General features: G+C 40.3%; 1 long non-coding RNA gene across 1 annotated transcript; it reads right to left on the bottom strand.

Annotated features, from left to right (window-relative positions):
- Positions 1 to 2,714: 2,714 nt before the first annotated feature.
- On the bottom strand, positions 2,715 to 7,782 carry LOC137144475 (uncharacterized). Its single transcript, XR_010917414.1, has 3 exons — positions 7,687 to 7,782; positions 5,810 to 5,872; positions 2,715 to 2,795 (listed from the first exon to the last, which is right to left on the bottom strand). It is a non-coding gene; the product is annotated as an uncharacterized lncRNA (long non-coding RNA).
- Between the last annotated feature and the right edge of the window lie 5,558 nt (positions 7,783 to 13,340).

The raw sequence follows: 13,340 nt of genomic DNA, 5'->3' as shown, positions 1-13,340 counted from the left end.
AAAAGTTTTGGCAGCCTACCAAAAGTCACTGAACGTTATGAAAAGCCACTTCCACCAAAGCAACAGTAGACGCTGCTCTGTGAATACCTGAGAGAAGCCAGAGTAGCTGTAACTGGAAGGGGATAGGAGGAAAGAACTCTGCTGGGCTTCTCCTTGGCAACCCTGCACCTGAACCAGCACAAGGCCTCAGCATTCCATCCCCCCCTCCCCCACCGGCCGGGGGGGAGGGGAGGACACTACATAGGGCAAGAGCACTTCACATTCCTGGGAGGGAGTGAGGACCGGGCTCCCCATAGCCACAGGCCCCAGCACAGCGTACCAGGAATCCCAACTCCCTCCTGCTGCCAGGTAAGGTCATTAGTCCTGTAGCTCAAATAGTAGAAGTCTGTGAGGTGGAAGGCTCAGCATTCAAACCCTGCTGAGATACACGATGGGGAGATTTCTGTCATGTTTTTACAGAACAGTATTTGTGTTCATTAAAATCCTAGGAAATTACATACAAAAGCCATGCGAAAAGTCAAGCACTCAAAAGTTAGGCAACGCCAGACTTGCTGTTGCTTAAACTACCTTCACTTCACCCCCTTGTGATCTTTTATTACATGGTCACATACTCCCTTCCCTCCCACACCTGCTCCCTTCTGACTAGAGGATGGATACACCGGGGGCAGAATTAAGGTTGCATGGGCAACTGTAAATCTGGCATTCCCTCTTTTTCTAGGGCTTGACTTGGGAATGTTAGCTTGCTCACCATTTCCTGTGCAATTTCTAAATATTACTAAGATAAACTAATCGTTACAATGGCTGGACACCTAACGGTTATTCAACAGTAAGTGACATGAATTGTTAATGGGACAGCCACGTACCCAGTGGGTGTTTGCTTACAGCTCCGCTGCATGTTTCCCACTCACGTGTGCTAAATAGATTTGTGTGCTGTTTGTCAGGATCTAATATGCAGGATGACATTTACCGGTGCCTGTAAACAAGAAGGTTCATAAACTGAGGAAAACACCATATGCTTCATTAAGTTCTGGTTACCAACTCAGGAAATAAGTCACATTTCCTCACCCAGAAGTTTAGGTTGTGGCAATGAGGCCATCTCTGTATTAGAGCCTATCTAGCACCCTTTTGGAGTCACGTGCAGTACTTGGACCATGCTTCTCATTTTCAAATCCTGGTTAGTAAGTTGGTTTGTTCCAACACTGCACTATATCTTGAATGAGGAATTCCCAAGCAGGGAGCCATGTATTATTCTAAAAACACAGTGACTATGAAAGAGAATGAATGGTGAGCTAGAAAGTTAGACACAGTGTTTAGGATGTTTTACTGTCTTGTATGACCAGAAGCTTCACACCTTTTGGGGGGGGGGGGAGTTCTGGGAGAGGGGTTAGTGCAAGTCTAAAGCTGCGCCCAGAGTGGGTAGGCAGCTGGGCAGCAGCTCCAACACTCGGAGCGTGGTGCCAGACGGAAGGTCCGTCCTCTGGAGTGTGCCTAGGATCCCCGAGATTGGAGCAGAGACTGGACTCTGTCCAGGCTCCAGGAGTCTAAATACACCCCTCTCCCAGAACTCCACCCCAAAAGGTGTGACGCTTCTGGTTTACAGTTTAAGTCTCTCAGGGACACGCAGCAGTTGTGAAGTAGTCCACACATGTGCACACACATCTTGCACAATCTAACCTCTTTATGCTTTTTTATATTTAATCATGTAAAGCACAGCAGAGTAGAGATGGTGCAGAACAATAAAGCAGCATAAACACAACATCCCTCACTTTTTAGCTCACCATTTTCTTATGAGTCCTGGGGGAACCATTTGGTCTAGGAAGGTGGGCGAGCAAGGTGCCCCGTTCTTATGCAGGCCGTTTCACACTAACTGGTCTCCCTCCTTCACTGTTAACTGGAGAAAAAGGCCCCTGAGCAGACCAGCCCCTAACCTTTCCTAATCTTCAGCCCATCTGTGTCATATGACACTTTGCCAACTTCCTCGCATGAGCACAAACCCCAGGCAGGTGGTTTTATTGCCAAGGTGACTTCCCCTTGCTAAACCAGTTCTTCCAGGCAAGGACCAGTCTTTTGTCCAAGCTAAATAGATTTCTAGTGTTTGCCACCAGCCTTTGGAATTTTTAACCCACCATGGAAGCAAATAGACAATAGAGAAGGCAAAAGGCTGCACATTCAGAACGGAGTTTGCAGCCTGACACAGACTTGCAGATTTTTTAGAAAAGTTGTTTCTCCAGGCATTACTTCAGATTATAAGTGATAGGTAGGTGCATAAACAGAGCCATCAGCATAAAGATAAACTTGCCACCCTACAGCAACAACAATCAAGAAGGTAAACAAGAAAAAATGAAAACAGGGACATGCAGTACAATTTTAGTGTTTTTTTTAACTGCTGTTCCAGTCAGTTAAAAACAATAAACTATTTCCTGTTATGAGTATGTCAAGTTTTTTATATCCTCTCGTTATGACACCCATTATATCCTGTTTAGACAGTAATGGTTACTAAGTGCAGACAGGACATGAATGATTTGTTTATGCATGCTGTCTTAATAGAGAAATGTTTTTATCAGATGCTGTAGCTCTTTCACTGGTCTTAGAGCCCTGCAGACTAAGGCAGGTAGAGCTATTACTGTTCGTCTAACCCTAGTGAATACAGCTACATCCCACACTATGCACAGCCAGGTAAACATTATGTCAAGAAAGGAAATGAACACTTTATTTAAGTTTCCTGCTTTGCGAAAATATTTTGCTCATCATACCTCAGCTGGAGAGATTCAGGTATTCAGAGAAGCAGCATCCGCCTGACAATTAAGATAGAAGCCATTAGTTCTGTGTTAAAAGCTTCTACATTGTGTTGGGTTAAATTGGTCTGTTTGTAAAACAAGAAGTGGCTGTTTTTACTCAAGCCCCAGTTTTTTCAATGTAAACTTAAATTTAAAGGTAAAAATGTGAGCTATGGCAAAGATTTACACAAACATTCCACTGCTTGGATGTGTAAGCATCGTCCACTGCCTGTCATATACACAGTGAAGGTCACTTAGCCCAAAGCAAGTTTTTTCCTAGCTCACACTGAAAATTGTATTTGTATTAAATGTGCTCTACTATAGTTTGCGTTGTCTTTGAGAAGCGTTATGTCACTTCTTAGTATCTGGCATAGTCCATACCAGACATTATATAGACCTTTCTACAACAGCAGAAAGCTCTTAACTGAAACCCTTACCTAGGATTGCAAATATGTATAGAAAATGCAGTTTTGATAAAAATCATATTACCTCAGCCACATATAAAGCTATTTTCTGACATGTTCCTGCGAGTTTTATTCCTGTAACGGATTCATTGCTCCTTATCCTCTCTGCACAAGACTCCACAGCCAATGCAAAAAAAGTGAAGGAGACAATGGACATCCCGGCCTAGTCCCTCTGCGTAATTCAAACAAGGGAGACTTAACTCCATTAACTGACAGGCCTGCTTTTGGACTAGTGCAAAGGACAGTCCCCTGTTTAAGGAGACCTTATCAGGCCTTCTCTGTCCCGCACAGGAGCTGTCAACACCCTGAAACCCCATTGCTCAAGGGCAAACCACTCACTCCAGGCTTCCAGTAAGATTTAGTCCCTCTGAAGTCTAGAAGGCCAGGAGAAGACACTGATCAATCAGAAACTTTCTGTGCACCAAGGGAAAACAGAAAAAACTGATGGGGGGGGGGGGGGGTTGATTTGGCATTATGGAAGATTCCAGCTAGCTTCAAATATTGTCTGACGTGTCTATTCTTAATTAATCCATATAAATAGAGAGTGTGGACTCCAATCGGCTAAATAGTATTTGTGCTAAAATATTTATATCATGATTCAGCAGTGATATGGACCTAGACCTTCTCTTATGCAGTTCTTCTTTTCCACTCTCCCATGGCACTAGTACTTCCAAGTTAGGCATTACGTTTCCCAGCTTTCTAGAAAACCTGTTTTATTCAGAAAGCTAACTTTAATAGAAGTGACAGCATCTAGTCAATTAGGAACAAAAATAACTAGTCTCCAAAGAATTAGATAAAGAACATTTCTAACAAAAGAATGTCCATATATGACATGCTAGGAACAAGACCTGGATAGACAAGTGACCCCAGAGGAATGGGGTTTGACCAGGAGAAAAGGACCAGTGGCCTCAGTCTGTACCACAATAAAAGACAATTTCTTTAAGATATTATTTCAGTGGTACCTGATACCAGTCAGGTTAAAATAGAGAGAGACTGAATGGGGATAAATGTTAGAGACATTGTGGTGAATGAGAAGATTTTACAGACATATGGTAGACATGTCCAGTCACTTAAGAGTACTGGGATGCAATTTGTAATCAAGTATCACAAGTTATTGAATATTTATTATCAAACAATCCTTTGGTAATCCATCTGGGGCTTTCTGGCAGAAAGGGTCACACAAAAGGACATGAAGAATTAAACTTTCATCTACTAAGCTACTGATAGCCTCATTGGAAAAAGATAGTCCAACTCTAGAGGAATGGTTCAAAAAATATGGGAGATAGTTGTTACGGAGAAATAATCCACCAATGTACCCACAAAATAGGAAGAGGAAAGAAATATTTAGACTTTCAGCCACTACTTATTCAATATGCAGACAAAGTACCATCACTTGCAAAAAAAAAAAACCCAGCACACCTGTCCAATTTTTTGCAATATTAACTTTGGTAGACACGTGTGGTTAGTCAAGTATGTGTAATAAAATCAATAGAAATGACGTCTCGTGAGTACTGTAAAAACGCTCATTCTGTAACACAGTAATATCCTGTTAAATAGACAGACTGATTGTTATATTATTACGTGATTTTTTTCTAAAGAAAAGCTCGCAGTTGTGAGGATTGTATTGTCCCTGATATTTACAGGATTTATAAACCTGTTAAAATTGACTTCCTAAACATAGTTTTTGAAAAAAAGAAAATGCAATTTCAAAAAGAGAAGGTAAAGTCAGCTGCAGTTAGACACAAATTGAAGCTTTCTCTAGCGTATGATGTGATTATGAAAGCAGCAATTTATCATTCAAGTATTATCTATTATGAAGCATGAATTTAAGAGCTTAGACATTTTGTACAGGTGACTGAGGCGATTACCAAAGGAATCTGGCATTTAGATTGGCTGAGGGGAGCTAAGTTTCAAAACTGAGCATAGTTTCACCCAAGTTTTCAAAGCAGTACACAGGGATTTTGCCCTGCAACTGCCATTAATATCAGTTGGCAACTCAAGCCAGACTGCACCATGCTTTGAAATGTAGGCTGACGTATTAGAGTAGAGTGTGGGTTCCCAGTGTCTGGCATAAAATATCTAGTGCAGAGGTGCACAGCCTTAAAAAGTTTAAACGCTGAAATGGCTAAAAAGTCATTCAAATGTCATTCAAGCTGTTTTGTAACTTGGCCATACATCCCATTTATTTTATTCACCAGAACCTCCCGAGTGAGTTCCTTGTATGACTGAGCTCCAGATCAAACAAATACTACCTTTAATGACAGTGAAGGTTGTAGCAGAACGTATCCCATCTACCCAAAAACTTCAAAGTAGGGAAATATAAACTTAAGGGGAAAGATTTGTGCTTCATTTTATACTTTCATATTGTGTCCAACACAGTCAGTAACTCACTCCAACACTCTATAAAGATTTTACTTCCATTTCCAAGTGGTATCTAAAAGCAGTGTGTATCCCAGCCTGCACTCACGCAAAACCTCAGCAGTAACCTCGTACTTGTATATCAATTTCATTAAAACATCACCACACTTCACATATTACACATTCCATGCATTTGGGAAGTTACTTTACCTTAACACTGCTGAGGTCACTTAAAGTTGTTTATTACAATGCCATCTTCCATTTCACAGAGTGCTTGATATGCAAGGCAATATCAAAAGCTTTGAATAAGTCTACTTGGACAAGGTTGTCATTTAAAACAAACATGACCTTATAGTTAACTCAGCTGTCCCTCCTCCATCAACCCAATTTCCCTTAAAATGTGACCAGCTCTTCTTATGTTATAGTAAGTAGCAGAGTGTAATTTGCACATCTAAAAGGTATTTTTGCCTGTGTTTAAAATTTGATCAAAACACCCTACTCATCAATAAATGGAAGAGATTTTAACTTTGATGATAGGAACATTTTCTATGACCCTTTCCTTTCATGTTCTGTTTCTGTAGACAGTGATCCACACAATAACTAATTATAGAAACCCTTATTCATCTTTCAAAGCTATCTCCTAGGTAAGAATTATATAGTACCCAAGAAATTAAAGAAGCTAGAGTTAAATGGTGCCTCATTTTATGGGCCAACATTGCCCATTATCTTGTTGATTTAAATGTAAATAAAGAAGCTGGTTGGATGCTAGGTACCAAGCTTATTAAGCAATGTTTAAATGCTTTGAGTAAAAATGTAAAAGCACCCATTATTAGATGGAATGGCCTTCTAGAAAGCTCTGTGGAGATTTATCACTACTGCTCTGTGCTGCTGTACCTAAATGCACAAACACCAAATACTTTCTTTATTTCAAAATAATCTTAACTTGCAGGCACTCCACATGGTCACATACTCTAAAACCACTTCATATCTTCTGTCCAGGAAGTAGAGTGTTTGCAAACACACCTCGAGCCTTCCTCTAACACCCCTCAGTCACTTAATATTGTCATGTTATACTACACTCTAATCACGCTCCTCCTACATGAATATTTTAGTACAAAACCCCACAGTTAGAACCTGTTGATAACCTTAAAGTGAGAAAAATTAAAAAGCTGGCCGTTTGCTTAATATTTAGAAAGTCACTGGCTAATTCATGCTATAGTTAGTGGTGCAGGCGAGCTTTGCTGGGGTGTGAAGTGATGCCTCTGCCCTTCCCTCTTTTGTGTAGCAACAGAAGATGTCGCCTCAATATCTAACACCTTCTTTCCTAAGTGCCAAAACCAGGATCACCTAGCATCATTTCCAGGCCACCAAAAACATAATTGTCCACTACCCAGCTTCCTCTGACAACTTTAGGTGTCCTGTCACTCAGCTTTATTGCTGGTAGTTCAAACAGCATGCTGAATTAAGGGTCAGAATCAAACAAACTCAACTGCAGGTCAAAGAAGCAGCCATAGCACATGCTGGACTGACTGACCTGGGCATGGTAGACATCAGCCTCTGGCACATGAGATGCAGTGGTTATGAGCACCAAATTTAATTTTATAGCACCAAAATGCATGCTCGCTTGTTTTACCACATAACAGTGTAAAGCCCCGTGTAGTCATTGACCACATGTCACAGGTTTCACTCACTGTTCAGTGCCTCCTTCTGGTTGCTATGGGGATTAGCTCCTTCCAGATCTGACACCCGGTTCCCTCACTCCGCTCTCACCATGATCTCACTCGCTGTCTGGGACTCCACGCACTTCCTCTTCCTGACTTGGCCTTCCAGCCAGCTCACTATGTGTTTTCCCCTTCAAGGATATCGAAGTCCCACAGGACAAACAGTCTCAGGCAGTCTTCAAATCTACCACCCTGACTGTGCCACTTCCCCAGCAGCTGGCAGAGGAACCAGGCCTACCCGCTACTCTGGGTTCCAGCTCAGGGTCCCTTTAATCAGCAGCCGAGATTTACAACATCCCACTTTGCTGCCATTTCCCTGAGCCTTTTCCTACACTGCCTCTCTCAGGCTTCTGCTTCACCACCCACCTTGGTAAACGCTTCCTCCAGGGCCAGGATCCCTGGGTTTCTGCTCCCCTGCTAGGTTTCCTCCTTTCCTTCTCTAATATCCAGAGACTGATTGGGGGGTTTCTTTTACTGCCTCAGGTTTCTTGGCTTTATACCATCCCCACCTGTGTCTTCTCAGCTGCGCTCCATCATCAACTCGGGATCACCTGTCAAGCCTAACTCTCTCTCAACTGTGGTTTATCAAGTTACTTAACCTCCTCTCCCCCCTCCCCACCCCGTGAGCAACATTCGTCCTTTCCGGGCTGGTGTGGGGCGAACACCCCTTCACACCAAGGTAGAATAGGTAATTCCAAAGCAACTGTTTGTACATCATTCATTTGTCTTCTCTGCCTCTTTCAGACAACTTTCTGTCTTTTAAGGACACCTATCCTGTGCACCTGCGTTCTTCTCATTGGCTTTCAGGAGCAGAGTGCCTGCAAGCTTAAGGGTTTCCCAAACTAAGGTCAATTTCAGCAGGTCAAGTACTGACAGTCAAGTGGTCATATAAGAACAAGAAGCTAACCAATTCCACAAACTAACCCATTTCCAATGCCAAGTACATTTGTACTTATCACTAAGAAACTGAAATTCATAAGAACAAGGAAGTCAGATTTAAGTATATGGTTGGTATAGCCTAACTCTTTTTGTGCTATTAATATACTGGACCTGAATCTCAGCCGTCAATACATGCCATTTATGCTGCTCCAACAATGTCAAGGGAATGTAAAATTGTCTTTACAGGGTAACAGGAAGTTTCCCTTAACTAGAGAAATACTCAGAGGGGTGTAAAGTTAGCATAACAAGTTGAACTTAAAATTGAAGCAGTAAAGTGAAAATTGTCAGAAGGGGCATTAGGAACTGTCCAGCATCTGCAGTTAGATGTTTGGTGACATGGCTAAGACTTTTGTTTTACGAATATACTGTCATTAAAAATACTGTAATTAACGACAAAAACATACTTTTGAAGAGCCCCTAAAAAAAAGGGTGCTCTGGCTCCTGCAACTTCTTGAGCTTTAAAATAGTCACTTGAAAGGCAATATTTCTGTCTGTGAGCTCAAAAGCTATTTTGTTTTTAATCCCAAGGCAACCTTTAATATCAAATTTGGCACTGGCTTGTATCCTGCACAATCCCCTGAAAGTCAGGGCTGACATTGCCCTTGAATTATTTTCTGTTTTAGTTCAATAGTTTCTAGTTATTTTAAATTAAGTAATTTAATTCATTCATTAAACCAGTGCAAGCAAGTCTGCTCATTAACACTTTAATAAGCAACTACCACTGAGTTCGTCAAATTACACCTTGAAGAAAGAGGACAATTGTCACTGTCTGACATATTGCCGGAATTATGTAACCAAATCTCACAGGTACACACCTCGCTTTCTTCCAAGGTTCAGCACCCTGGCTAGCAGTCCCTTTTCAGATCTCATGTAGAGCTGGGAGAGCTCTTAGGAAGAGATTGATTCATTTATCCCTGTTTTGTGCTCACTGTTACTCTGAACAGACACTTCAAATTTGATCATACTAATTTATGAGCTTGTTATTTGAACACATTTCGGCCTATAGATTGCCCACAAACTGTTTGCAGTGAGTGTTCCTTCATGTCTGTGCTCACATTTCTGAATTTGAACTGAGACTGGACATATGTTTGTAGTCAGGTTTCTAGTGCTAATTTATTATGAGTTTCAGATTCACTATTCATGAAAATTGCAACTTCAATTTGTGTCTTTGCCATCATGAACTCCCCTGCTCCTGGCTTTATGGGCTAAAATAACAAGAACATCCCCTAAATTCATTTATAATCTCAACCATTAGGAGAAAGTTTTGCTATATTAGCCTACATCATTCAGTGACAGATTAGTGTCATAAATTAGAATTGCAAGTGGCAGATTGAAGTTCATTGGTCAATGGTTCAGCATTTTGCAGTGGTGCAGATTGAAATGTACTAAAATAAATCAGTAGGCACTGCTGGAAAAGAAGAGTGCTGTCAAGTGGATGGTGACACAAGCAGTCAAAATTCTGAAAGGATGTCTTGAAATGGAATAGACTTCTCATAACTAAAAGTTATATGTAAGTCATGCTTGATAGTTCTCAAACACTGCCAGAATACTGACTGCTATAAAAACCACTTATGTTGCAAAAAGGTTTGTTGACCTGATATACTGGCATCTAATTTAAACTAAGGAGGAAATAAGAAGGGTCTGTATACATAGATGTTGTAGTTACTTTATTTTAAGGGCGGCTACTCTTCTCTCACTAGCTAGAAATAGGGAAATCTAAGAAGCAGGGAAGAAGACAGATAGACTTTTCACATATTTTGTAGGCCACTGTGAAGGCTCCTTTTGGCATACTGGTCTAAGGGTACCATCTAAGTACTATCTTACTATCTCAAATGGATGATTAGATGGAGGGGTGTTACGTTGGCTTCAAGATTATCAACTGATTTCATCATTTTTGTCCACACTGGATTAATGCCACCAACTCATCTGTCTTGGAGGTATGAGGATTTGAGAAGGTAAACTAGCTCCTGTCCTGTTATTCCTCTTCTTAATTTTGGATGCAGCCTTTTAGTACCTTACGGATGATGTGGACACTTGCCCATCTGCATTCATTATTTAATACATGGTGTTTGAGGTCCTCCAAGAAGCCAAATACAATACATGAACATAGATGAAGTAGTACTTCACCTGCCTACACCTGCTTTGAATTGGTTGAGCGATTTTTGGTTTTCATTTACTTTTTCTTGGCAGTGGAGGTTGGTGAGGTCCGATAGCAGTTACTACAAGTAGAGACGCATGCAAAAGTGCCCTCAAGTTTACAGCAGCAGGTATAGAGCAAGATTATGTGATTCCAGACACTTCTCTTGAGTAACTCCACTATTTAAGCAGTTTGCATGCTAAGAGTTTTGAAATAAGGCTCAGTACTATAGTTTATCATTTGTGTACATCATGCCTACCATCTGTATGAAATATAGAACATATTTTCAAGTTATTCAAAAATACATTTCAACATAAAGTCCTCTGCAGTGGTCCCATAGCAGTTTTAACTGTCAGGGGAATACCCTTTTATCTTTGACTAAAACCATTATTCTGACTGGGGCCTCATTTCTGAAATGATCTGATTTACCTATCAGTGTATTACAAGGATTTCATACAGCACCATCACCAGCAACACAACAGCTTTCTGGGGCTTCTCCAAAATAAAGTATTTTGTACAGATGCCCCTTGTATTTGATTTTTGGGGTTGTGCAAGACAGAGGAGACTCACTGCACCATACTCCCACACTTTGTATTTTAACCACATTTTAACATTGACTTAATGACCAATGACACCATTTGTTTACCCTGACTCAGATTATATTAGTTTCTCTGTGTCTAACTAGGAACTAATTGAGGAACAAATGTCTGCAGGCTATTGCACTGGAGCAAAACACACACATACATTTCTTCAAGTGCTTCTGTATCAGATGATTATAAGCAATGCAGATGCTAGTTGCTCAAATGATTCTCCTTAATTAAAGTCCTCTGCATGCCAGTTTTATATGAATTTTATTACAGGCATGGCCAAAAGTAGGCCACCTATATTTATATGTTGTTAGTACCTTCTTCTCTTGATGCTAGGCACACATTAGGTTCCCGATTGCATAACTTTTGTTAGTGCCTAAAATAGGTTCTACTTTCTCATGTCTGCAGAAAGACCACTCCATGGATTGAGTCTCTCCTTAGGCAACAAACATTTTTTCCTCTACAGTCTAAGATATAGAAAATTAGAGACACATCCTGTTCCTAATATATGTCCTAAGAGGAAGTCTTGTGAATGTGAGCAAGAGAGGGTTTTATGTATGATCTCGGTCTTAAGCTCACTGCACAACAATTTAAGAGTTTGCCCACTAAAGCTCTGATTTGCTGCCATTTCAGGAAAAGCGTTGGTCACTGTAAGACCAATAGTGACCTTTCAATCTCCTTGGTGGGTGTGTTTCCCCTGATCATCATATCAGTTTGTATTTCCTGAACATTCAGCACGTGATTTTCAAGGTAAATACTGAACTAGTACAAGAAACCAAATGTTTATGGATTACCAAGAAAATCAAATGCTGCCTTCTTTCTCTGACATGAAGCTATAATTAACATGGTTTTCACAAAGGAACATTATGCTCCCTCACTCTACCCCTCCAGATTGCCAGGGTGCTTTTACAGTTGCTTCCCTTTACAAAGAAGAAGCGGCCATAAAGTGGCAATACCGATAAAAGCAAAGATTTTACATCAGTGGCCTAACAGTGCAACTTCCTGCAACACCATGTTGATGATAAGAGTTCTGGAAAGGCAGACATTTACTTGGTAACATCCTCAGCTACCCAAGATAGACCAAAGCGGAGTTAACTTCCTGCATGGGAAGGTTATTTCCTGGCTGTCCCTTATAGGATTTCTTCTATCTATTTAATCTAGTAATGACAGGATGTTTGTCTAGAAGGAAAATTTATCTGATCAGTGACGGCAATTTCTGTAAATAAATATCTAGCCAAATTGCTATGTAAATTGTTTCTTATCCCTTCTTCATATACTGAATTTAAGGATGTGGGTATATCAAAAAACCCATTGGAAAATGAGTTAATGGACAAATTACCTGCATAAACTCAGGCGTATAGTTTATAGTTACAGAGGTGAGTCCTGTTGCTTACCAATGGTACTCATTTTTAGCAACTTCTTGTCTCCATTTATACATTGAGATTTAAGTGGAGAAATGTGTCTTTCCGTTTCAAGTATTAGCTGCCTCACATTTACACTTAGCTTTCCCTCCTCAATTTTGTTCAAATAGCAATATATCATGTGCTTGAATATACAATTACATTTTTATTTAACCCTTATGACCTTGTTCTTCTTGGACTGCAATTACATTTAAACAGGAGCAGACCCTCAATATATTTGTAGTCATTTTTAAAAAGACAAGACTGTTTCACTATAATTATGTTAGATTTCCTCTAAGTATTGTGGGTGAAGTGTTGTGTGAGCAAAACACAGCCTGCAAAGTCCTTTTCTCTGTTTGGAAGGTGAAAATTAATACAAAGAAACAAGATAAGTAGATGAAAATCAATAGTAACAGCCGTAACAAGGATTAGATGACCTCCTGAGGTCCATTCCAATGCTAATCGTCTATGATTCTGTGATTGTATGAGTCTATGATTGTTTTCTCCTTTTCATACTACAGTTTAACTTGCTAATAGCCTTTGGCGCCAATATGCACATAAAGGGCAATGAGTACTGAACTCACCTGAAGAACATGTTGAGTAGTATCCAGTCTTAAAATAATATTTGTTTATAATATGAACATTGAGTGGAAATACAAATCACTTAATCAGATTAGCCACAGCACTGACGCCCTTAGTTCTCCATTATTAGTTTTTTCCCTTCTCAGCTTTGCCCTTCTTTGGACAATGTTCATTAAAATTATTCATATTAGCTATTTTTTGACAAAAAATATCAGAAACAAATCTTAGAGTAACTCTGCACTGGCTTCATTTTGTAGTCAACTTTTCATGCAGCCTCCTGTAATGGCCAAGGCTCTGAATGGGACAGAAACAACTTTTAGTTTTCATTCAACTTATTTTATGGTATTCTTCCAGATTCCAGCTGGTTCTGTACAC

The sequence above is a fragment of the Emydura macquarii genome, unplaced genomic scaffold, assembly GCF_026122565.2.
Source record: "Emydura macquarii macquarii isolate MOO-44397 ecotype Brisbane River unplaced genomic scaffold, CSIRO-AGI_Emac_v2 contig_3451, whole genome shotgun sequence".
NCBI classification, from domain to species: Eukaryota; Metazoa; Chordata; order Testudines; family Chelidae; genus Emydura; species Emydura macquarii.
This window is presented reverse-complemented; position numbering and strand designations above follow the sequence as displayed.